General features: G+C 42.3%; 1 pseudogene; it reads right to left on the bottom strand.

Moving 5' to 3' along the window:
* Window positions 1-4,973: 4,973 nt before the first annotated feature.
* On the bottom strand, window positions 4,974-5,688 carry LOC138377851 (olfactory receptor 3A10-like; annotated as a pseudogene).
* Between the last annotated feature and the right edge of the window lie 5,642 nt (window positions 5,689-11,330).

The following is an 11,330-nucleotide window of genomic DNA, read 5'->3' as shown; positions in this document are numbered from 1 at the left end:
CAATATTTCAGGTGCATACTTTGATTAATTGTACTGATTCTTGTTTGAGATATAATAAACTACACTTTTGATTCAAATTCAGCCATTTCATATTTAATGACTTAATAAAAATGCATAAAAATATAAACCTATGCTAATATGCAAAAAATGTAGAAAGACACAAATTATGACAGTAAGAACACAAATGGGGAAGGGCAGAGTTGTATAGGAGCATATTTCTGTATACTATTGAAGTTAAACTGGTATTAAGTAAAACTAGATTGTAGTAAAATTAACATATAAATTGTTACACAAAAAATTGAAAGCAATAAATTAAAACACTGCCAGAGAAAATCACTTTTACACAAAAGAAGACATGAAAGAAGGAAGGAAGGAAAGAAGGGAGGAAGGATCACTAAACAACCAGAAATCAAATGACAACATGGCAGTAGTAAGTCCTTACTTATAATAATAACATTGAATGCAAATGGACTAAACTCTCCAATCGAAAGATACAGTGTAGCTGAATGGATAAGAAAACAGGACCCAACTATATGCTGTCATATAAGAAATTCACTTCACCTGTAAAGACACACATAGACTGAAAATAAAGGGAAGGAAAAAAATATTCCATGCAAATGGAAAACAAAAAAAGTAGCAGAAATAGCTGTACTTATGTCAATAAAATAGATTTCAAGACAAAATAAGATAAGGGGGTAAATTCACTAAGAGGATATAACAATTATAAATATATGTGCACCCAAAACTGAAGCACCCAGATATGTAAGGCAAACATTATTAGAACCAAAGAGAAAAATAGACATCAATACAATAATAACTGGAGACCTCAACATCCTACTTTCACCATTGAACAGATCAGCCAGACAGAAAATCAACAGAGACATCTGACTTAATCTGTACTATAGATCAATGGAACTAATGATAGAAGTTTCAAGAACATTTCATCCAACAGCTACAAAATACATGTTCTTCTCATCAGCACACAGATCATTCTCAGTGATAGGCCACAATCTGCTTGCCTTGGCCTCCCAGAGTGCTAGGTTCACAGGTGTGAGCCACTGCACTCAGCCGAGATAAACTTTTTAAGCTCCCACGTATGAGTGAGAACTTGCAATATTTGCCTTTCTGTGCCTGGCTTATTTCACTTAACATAATGGCCTTCAGTTCCATCCATGTTGCCGCAAATGACAGGATTTCATTCTTCTTTATGGCTGAATAGTATTCCATTGTCTGTATATGCCACATTTTCTTCATCCATTCATCTGTTGATAGGCTCAGGTTGATTCCATATCTTGGCTATTGTGAATAGTGCTGCAATAAACATGGAGGTGCAGGTAACCCTTTGATAAATGGATTTCCTTTCCTTTTGATAAATAACCAGTAGTGGGGTTGCTGGGTCATTTGGTAATTTTATTTTTAGTTTTTTGAGGAACCTCTATACTGTTTTCCATAGTGGCTATACTAATTTATATTCCCACCAACAGTGTACAAGGGTTCCCTTTTCTCCACATCCCCGCCAATACTTGTTATCTTTTGTCTTTTTGACAATCATCATTCTAACTGGATTAAGATATCATGGTTTTGATTTGCATTTCCCTGATATTAGTGTTTTTGAGCATTTTTTCATATACCTGTTAGCCATTTGTATGTCTCCTTTTGAGAAATGTTTATTCAGATTCTTTGTCCACTTTTGAGTGGGATTATTATTATTATTATTTTTTTTGAGACAGAGTCTCACTCTGTTGCCCGGGCTAGAGTGCCATGGTGTCAGCCTAGCTCACAGCAACCTCAAACTCCTGGGCTCAAGCGATCCTCCTGTCTCAGCCTCCCGAGTAGCTGGGACTACAGGTATGCACCACCATGCCCAGCTAATTTTTTTCTATATATATTTTTAGTTGGCCCACTAATTTCTTTCTATGTTTAGTAGAGATGGGGTCTCACTCTTGCTCAGGCTGGTATCGAACTCCTGACCTCAAGTGATCCACCTGCCTCGGCCTCCCAGAGTGCTAGGATTATAGGCGTGTGCTACCGTGCCTGGCCTTGAGTGGGATTATTTGTTGTTTTTTTCTGTTGAGCTGTTTGAGTTCCTTGTATATTCTAGATAGTACTCCCTTGTTGGATGAACAGTTTGTAAATATTTTCTCCCATTCAACAAGTTCTCTCTTTACTGATTGTTTCCTTTGCTGTGCAGATGGTTTTTAGTTTAATGTAGTCTCAATTTTGTATTTGTTTTCTTGTTGCCTGTGCTTTTGAGGTCTTAGCCATAAAATATTTGCTTAGACCGATGTCCTGAAGCATTTCCCCTGTTTTCTGCTAGTAGTTTTACAGTTTTGGGTCTTATGTTGAAGTCCTTAATCCATTTGAGTTGATTTTTGTATATGGTGAGAGATAGGGGTCTAGTTTCAGTCTTCTGCATATGGATATCCAGTTTTCCCAACACCATTTATTGAAGAGGGTGTTCTTTCCTCAATGCATGTTCTTGGTGTCTTTATCAAAAATCAGTTGGCTGTAAATATGTGGATTTATTTCTGGGTTCTCAATTCTGTTCCAGTGGCCTATGGATCTGTTTTATGCCAGTACCATGCTGTTTTGGTTACTATAGCTTTGTAGTAGTGATTTATTTTTCATTATTATTTCTGGATTTTGTGCCCCATGGAAAGCCTTACCCATTGCAAAATTATAACATTTTTCACTCATAACATCTTCTTTAAACCTTAAAATTTTATTCCACTAGAATTTACTTGGTGTGAAAAATGACATTGATCTAGCTTTGTTTTCCCCCGAAAGGTTAGTTAGGTGTCCCAACATTACTTATTGAATAATCCATATTTCTCCACTGAAGATGTTGTCTTCACTAAATTCTAAATTCCCACCTAGTTTTATTATTGCACATTTGTTCTTCCAGCTGATTTAGGTTGGGGGAGCCTGGATAGTCTCTCTGAGGAAAGGACCTGAGCATACAGTAGGGAAATCTGGGAACAGGGTGCAGGAGACGGGGGAGAGAAAGAAAGAGAGATTGACAGTGAGAGAGAGAGAGAGAGAGAGAGAGAAATAGAGAGAGAGAGAGAGAGAGAGAGAGAAAGATCTGATTGGCTCAGCTTGGGTTACCGTCCCAAGGGTACAGGGAAAAGGATGAGGAAAAATGACAGAAAGGAAGTTAGGGGTCAATGGATTAGAGGACTGTTACATTGGGGTTAATTGAGCAGTTGTGTTTGTTCTATTTTTTGACTATTATAAACAATATTATGAATATTTTTGTTTAAAAAGATTGTGTACACACATAACGTGTAAATATATATAGTCCTAGTATTATTGATGAGAGAGGTTTCAGGTTATTTAGCTCATAATTTTACTAGAACCCTAAGTTTCCCCATGACACATTTATCCAGGTCTGCGTAATTACAGCACATTACGTGGTTGCAGAATGAGGGCTATTGCTTCACTGGGCAGCAGAGGGGAGGCTATGAGGAGAAAGGCCTAGATAGGTGGCTGGAGGGTTGTCCTTGTGGGCAGGTAGGGGTCATCATCCAGGACACTAGCCGTTGTGGCCTCAGGGACCAAGCCAGAGATTGTGACTGGAGCACGAATACAAAAGGCAGAGCCAGAAGCCAGAGGGAAAACCAACTTGAAGCAGAGTACGCAAAGACCAAGAGTGAAATGACTGGGATTACTCAAGTCGGTAGAAAAATAAGGCTGGTCCTGACTTTGCTTTTTCCAGCAAAATAAATTTCCAGGAGAATGAAAGGTTTAAACAGGGAAAAAATGAAAGCGTGCAATTAAATAGAAAAATAATAGAAGAAAACATTAATAAAGAAATGTATGCATGGTACAAAAACCTAGAAGCCATGCTTGAATAAAAAGGAATCAATGTCTGAATATAAAAAAATGTTAAACTTATTTAGGGCAGAAAACACCATAAAAGCATCAAATTTGTAATCAGTTGGGGGAATTATTTGTAAGTCAAATACTAAATAACACAGGATATGAACTCCAGAAGCCCAACAAATAAAATCACTGGTGATGACATAAAAATGTTGAACTCTGTTATGGAAGAAAACACCATAAATAAAGTGAAAAGACAAACAACATGTTAGGAAAAGATTTGTAACCCAAATATTAAACGAAGGCGCATGTCTCTAAGAGGAATATAACTCTTAGAAATCAACACGTAAAAGACAAACAACCTGGTAGAGAATTGTACAAATGACAGCAACATGGAATTTATGGAATAAGAATAATAACAGCCAATTTGGCAGGTTGTATGACTCAATTTATGTAAATAAAAATATGACAAGTGCAGGTTAGTGTATCTCAAGAGAAAATCTGGAAGGCTATACATAAGACTGTTCATAGCGGTTCGTGCAGAGACAGATTATGAGAAATTTTTGTGTAAAGCTTTGTGTAAAGCATGAATGATTTAGTACTAAGTATGTATTCTAGTTGAAAGAAAAAGTGAAGAGTATAGAAGCATACAGAACCATAAAGACATTATGACTCCAGTTTGCTTTCCCTGCTTAAATATACATGCACATACATTCACAGCTCGAAAAGAAACCTGAAGGAAAACCATCAAAATGTTCACATTGGTTCTCTCTGGGTGGCAAGATTGTGGAGGGTATTTTTTTGTATGTCATTCTGTAAGCCTCTGTAATTGTACAGCTGATCCAATGACCATGTTTTATGTTCATAAGCTGAAAAAAGAAAGGAAACATGATGATTTAGAACTAAAAATGCAACAAAAATACTTGATCTTTGCTGGAATGGAGGAAAACCTGATACACAAAATAGGTTTCACCTCGTGGATCTTCTACATTAAATTTCAAACTCCTGTGTGATCAGATTTACTCCTAAATCATCAGGCATATGGCAGCCTCATTGTGGAGAAGGAGTGCAACCTTGATTTGATGTGACTGGTGCCCACCAGGTCCTTTCTTTCCCAAGGGCCTTGCCAAAGCCCTCTTTACTTCCTTGTTTCACATGCTGTAGATGATGGGGTTGAGCATGGGAGTGAGGACCACATACAGCACGGAGAGCACCCAGTCTTGCAAGCCAGAGTATGTGGAGCTGGGAAGGATGTAGCAGAGAATGAAAATGAGGTAGAAAATACAGACCACAGCAATGTGGGCACCACGGGTGGAAAAGGCTTTTCTGCGGCTCTTGGTGGAGGGACTCCTGAGAACAGCAGCTACCATGTGTATACAGGAGATCATAACCAGGGCTCAGGAGCCACCAGGGCACAAGAGCCACCATAAAACTGAAGAGCAGGGCAAGTTCATTGGCTCATGTGCTGGAGCAAGAGAGTTTGAGCAGAGGAAGTAGGTCCCAGAAGTGGGTGATAAGGTGAGGCCGGCAGTACTTGAGTACAGCTGCAAGCATGGTGTGGGTGAGTGCGATGGCCAAGGCAAGCAGGCAAGAGATTGAATCAAGTCCTGTCCAGGTCCATTGGCCCATGAGGACCAGGTAGTGCAGTGGCTGGCAGATGGCTGCATGGCAGTCGTAGGCCATAGTTGCGAGTAGGAAGCACTCCCAGGGTGCCAGGCAGTGGAGAAAGAATATCTAAATGAGACAAGCACGGTAGGGCATGGTCCGCACTGCAGCCAGCAGATGCGCCAGCATCTGAGGCACTCTTTTGGAGACACAGGCAGCATCCAGCAGGGAGAGGCTGCCTAAGAAAAAGTCCATGGGAGTGCGGAGTTAGGAGTCCACCACGATAAGGCTGACAATGCCCAGGTTCTCAACCACAGCCACTATATACATCAGCAGAAAGATGGTGAACAGCAGGGGCCTCAATGCCTCTGTGTCTGCAGGCCTTCCAGAAGAAAATGGGACACTAGTGTCCCATTCCCCAGCTGCATGGAGCCCTTTACAGAAACCAGCACCCATAGGGTCCAACTCAGAGTCTATGAGGGTCTAGGTGTGGAATCCCAACTTACAAGAGGGAGCTGGGGTGAGGGAAGGCCCAAAGACAAAGCAGGCAGGTTTCAGACTTAAAGGAATGAGACTTGGAACGGGAGGACTGAGGTTAAGCTCAGAAGACCAGGGTTAAGGTAGAGGCTAGGAGAATGGAGATGGTAACCTCATCAGCCCCTGCACCAAGAGGTGCATAGACCTTGAAGTTATAGTGCACATACCTCCTCCTGTAAGGATATCAAAGCCAATCCCTCCCTCAGCACCTCCTATCTGAATAAGGGATCTTGGACCTGGTAACTATAATATCTGAAATGGCCCCGTTATTTCACCATCAACAACCCAGGAGAACCCCAACTCAAGATCAGTGGTAAGACATCAGTCAGGTCTCACCCTTCTCCTCCTTGAAACCTTTCAGTGCCTCCTATCTCACTCAGGGTCAAACCCAAAGTCCTCCCGTGGACTCCACGGCCCTCTGTGTTGTGCTCTCTCCCCTCCTCTTTGATCACCAGGCAAGAGGTCTGTCAGCTCCCTGCCCCATGCCATTGTCCGACTTCCCCACAGCAGCAAACGTGCCCCAGTGGAAGAGGGCTTCGCTCTCCTATCCTAAGCTAGTATTTTTCATTTGCTCTCTTCACCTCAATCCTTGGCAATCATTTCACCTGTGAAGTCACAAAAATGCCACCAAATTTTGTTTCATTTAAAATAGTTTATTTTATGTTATGTCAATTTCACAAAAAAGAAGGCAAAATAATGACTTTTTCAGACATACAAAAGCTGAGATAATTTGTTGTCAGCAGAAAACCTGCATTACATGAAATATTAAAGACAGTTCTCCACAAGGAAAGATGATACCATATGGAAACTTGGATCTATGTAAAGGAATGAAGAGTCCCAGGAATGGAATATATGTAAGTAAATGTAAACTATTTTTTATTTTTAAAATAGTTCTTTAAAACATGATAAACTGTTTAAAACCAAAATAATAACATATTGTGGGGATTATAACTTCTGTATAAATGAAATCCATGACAAAAATGATACATTAAATATGAAATGTCAGATTTCAAATCAAAAGTGTAGTGTATTATATCTCAAACAAGAAGCAGTGCAATTAATCAAAGTACATGCCTAAACTATCGATACAGTTTTGCTATCTTAACGGTAGCTTGTTTATGCCAGCAGCAAAGCAGCCTGGACAGCGAGTGCTGATGAAATAATGAAAGGCATTTCCCATAGCTTGTTGAGAATTGGATATTTTTCCTTGCAAGAAATGGTCCAAAGCCTGGATGAGTGGTAGTCTGGTGAATACGGTAGATGACAGAGAGTTTCCACGTCCAGCCTTTGTAGTTTGAGCAGCATTGTTTGTGCAACATGTGGTCAAGCACTGTCTTGCAAGAGGATTGGCCTGTCTCTATTGACCAGTCTCGGCTGCTGCATCCTCGTCATTTCATCCAACTGGTTGTAGTAGACATCCGCTATAATCGATTGACCAGGTTTCATGAAGCTGTAGTGGATAGTACCAGCGGACCATTTCTAAACCGTATTGTAATGTGTGATGAGAAATGGATTATTTTTGACAATTGCGAGCATTCAGCACAATAGTTGGATAAAGATGAAGTACCAAAACACAGTCCAAAACCAAATATTCATCAAAAAAAGCTAATGGTGTCTGGTGGTCCAGTGCTGGTCCTTGGCTAGTAGGTGCATCACTACAATATCTGCCTCCATCTTCACATGGCCATCTTTCTTCATTGTTTGTGTCTCTAAACCTCTCTTTCCTTATGAGGACAATAGTCATTAGGATTAGGGTCTGCCTAATCCACATGATCTCATCTTAACTTGATTACATCTGTCAAGACTCTATTTTTTTTTTAAATTTTTGACATACACTTTATCAAGCAAAGACTCTATTTGGAAATAAGGTCACCTTAACAGGCACTGCTAGCTGGGGACTTAACATATGTTTCTAGGGTTAACAGTTCAACCTACAACACTCCTCATTACAATTCTCATGGCTTTTAAAGAAAAAATATGGAAATCCAAGGCCCTAGAATGTTTGTTTGTAATCTTTATACTCTTATTGTGTACCCAACACCCTACTCTCTCTATGTCTTGTTGTTTTGTGGCATTTACAGTAGCCACTGACTATGCCAGGTTCAGTGTGAGGCTGACACTGGCCTGGAAAGGGAGGAGATTCTTGTTCATCTCCAGGGATGGCAGATGCTCTGGTTCAAATGCATTCGATGCAGCCTCGTTGTTCCATTAACTAAATATTGCTCTGTATCTGCAAAAATCTCACAATTCTTTGGTTGACATTTATGAACATTTTTCAGTAAGTATGTTTTTAAAGAGAAAAATGTGATTCTGGCATGATCATATTAAGACAGAATAATGGACTTAAAGGAAAAGTCCAGAAGTTGACTCCAGCACATATAGGCACTCATGATGTAGTAAAGTTGATGTTGAAAATCAGTATGGCCCAGGCGCGGTGGCTCACGCCTGTAATCCTAGCACTCTGGGAGGCCAAGGCAGGTGGATTGTTTGAGCTCAGGAGTTCGAGACCAGCCTGAGCAAGAGCGAGACCCCGTCTCTACTAAAAATAGAAAGAAATTAGCCAAACAAGTAAAATATGTACAAAAAATTAGCTGGGCATGGTGGCGCATGCCTGTAGTTCCACCTACTCAGGAGGCTGAGGCAGGAGGATCACTTGAGCCCAGGAATTTGAGATTGCTGTGAGCTAGGCTGATGCCACAGCACTGTAGCCCAGGGAACAGAGTGAGACTCTGTCTCAAAAATAAATAAATAAATAAATAAATAAGTAGGGAAAGGATGAATTATTTAACCTTGAAGGTGGATAACCTATTTTTATAAACTCACTGCTTACACCAAAATAATTTCCAGAAGGATCAAAGTTCTCATGTAAACACCCCAAGAACCAACCTCCCATATGGCTGCCCCTCTACTCCTGCCCTGTCCAGGCCATGAGTTGCAGAATTGGAAGCCATGGGCACCGGAAAGGAAGGTACTAAAAGAAAATGTATGATATTTTTATAAACTTGAGTTGGGGAAGGCCATTCCAAACACAGAGGGCAGGGAGGGAGGAAAGGGATGAAGCCTGAAGCTGTACAGGAAAAAGGTGGCCAATTTAACTATATAACAACTAGAAACTGACACAGACAAACTTGGCAACAAATAAAGTTAAACTGCAAACAGCACATTGGGAAATGTATTTGCAACGTGTTTGATAATCAAAGGGCTAACATGTTTACTATACAAGAGCTCTCACACATCACTAAGCAAAAGCCAAACAACCAAGTTGAAAAACAGATAAAGGTAAGAACAGGCAATTCTTAGAAGACAGGTAGGAGTAATATGGCCCAGCGAAGGAACAAAAAGATGTTAGGCTTCAGTAATGACCAAAGAACCGCATATAACAACATTGAGAATTCATTTTCCCCCATTCTATTAGCAAACATTATGATGATTGATAAGACCCTGACTATTAGCACAAATGAAGCTGGTGCCACCATTTTGGTAAAAATTTTGCAAACTCTCTCAGAAATTTAAAAGTGAATGTCTTCTGTCCCAGCAACTCAAATTCTTAGCTTTGTCCTTTGAAACGTCTGTACAATCACAAAGATGAGTAGACAGGAATGGTCATTGGAGCATTCTCTTTTTTTCTTTTTTATTTCAGCATATTATGGACATACAAATATGTTTAGGTTATGTATACTGCACTTGCCCCACCCGAGTCAGAGCTTCGAGCCTGTCCATCCCCCAGACGGTGCGCACATGTACTCACCATCAAACTGATTTTCACTGATCAACACTTAAGTGCAGTATTATTTAAAAATGACTAATAGTCAGAAACAACATAGGTAAGCGGTGTAGCACATTATAATGCATCCATAAAATGGTTTACTGAAAGAATGAGGTGCATGGCTCTGCACACTGCTAGGGAGAAACGTCCACAACATATATATATGTTAAGTGAAAAGAGGAAGCCACAGTGCAATGTATATAGTATCATTGCATGTGTATGACATGAACAAACTCTGCCTTTGAAGCACAGAAGCATCAACCCAGCCTGTTAACTGTAGTTACTGTGTGTGTGTGTGTGTGTGTGTGTGTGTGTAAATGTTCAGTCTGCCTTAGTCTTGTCTGCAGTGTTTGAATGATTTTTCTTGGGGTAAGATTATTTTGGGGATCAGCAGAAAACAATGAAGTTGGCTGCAACTGAAGGGACACTGGCCTGGTCTGGCACCTCAGCCCATGCCCTGACGTAGGTCCAGGGGGCCCTGCGCTGTTTGCTCCCATTCTCCAGCTGCAGGTCCCTCCTACAGGGCGCCTAAGAAGAGGCGAAAGCTGCCCGCCCAGTGCAACGTGTCAGAGAACAGGACACCGAGGGTCTCAGCTCCAGGGCCAGGCCCTGTTTGGTGACCTTGCTGGCTGAGATGCTCCCTCAAGCACCAAGCCACCCTCTCGCTCCTTGGACGGCTTCCCGACCTACCAGGCAGGTGGGCCTTTATTTTCCTGATGTCCTGGGGCAGACAGACCTATCTGCAGACACACAGACAGGTGGTCACAGACTGACTTCCACACAGCTCGGCCTCACTGTGCAAACTGTGCTGGTTGTCCCGCTGCTCCCGGGCAAGGCGCAGCTCCTCCCCTCTCTCCCTCTCGGGGACTCAGCTCTCAGCGTGTCTGCCCGGGGGCCTCCTCCACTGCCCCTGCCCGCCCCCGCGGTGCCCCGCGAGGAGCCCCGCTCTGATGTGACTGGGGGCAGCTCTCCAGGGAAGGCAGGAGCGGGAGAGCCCGCTGCGTCGCTCCCCCTCGCCTGAGGAGCAGCTCCTGCCCCTGTGCGTTTCCCTGAGGCCCCTTGCCGTGACTCTAGGGACAACGGGGAAGCTTAAGGAGCTGGAGGAATGTCTTGGGAAGGATGAGGCTGGTCTGGGTGCCCAACTTACCAACCGTAGCCCCTATGAGGTACCACCTCCCCGGCACCAGCCAGCCGCCTGCTGGAGGGTGGATTACATTGGACCCCTTCCCCTCTGCAGCAGGCAGCAGGTTTTTCTTTCTGGAACAGAGATTTTTTTCTGCACGTGTACCTGCCCTCCCACCTGCCATGGTTTTGCCAAAAATACCATCCATGGACGTCCCAAAGTCTTATTCCCCATCACATCCTCCCAACGAAGGCTCTACTGGACTGGATTTCAGGAATTTGCCTGGCTCTCCAGGGCGCCTCGTGGTATTGAACCAACAAGCCGAAGGGGGTCATGGTGTTGGCTGCGGGATGGGTCCTGATTATCCAGAGGAGAGAGAACTGCTGCCACATCGTGAGGTCAGGGAAAAGTGTATGCCTGAGAGCCACAGCGTTTGGGGCAGCGCCTCCTAGTACTGTCGTGTGGAAAGGTCACATT

This window comes from Eulemur rufifrons, chromosome 30 (genome assembly GCF_041146395.1).
Source record: "Eulemur rufifrons isolate Redbay chromosome 30, OSU_ERuf_1, whole genome shotgun sequence".
Classification (NCBI taxonomy): domain Eukaryota; kingdom Metazoa; phylum Chordata; class Mammalia; order Primates; family Lemuridae; genus Eulemur; species Eulemur rufifrons.
The sequence above is the reverse complement of the archived record's forward strand: the minus strand, read 5'-3'. Positions and strand labels throughout refer to the sequence as shown.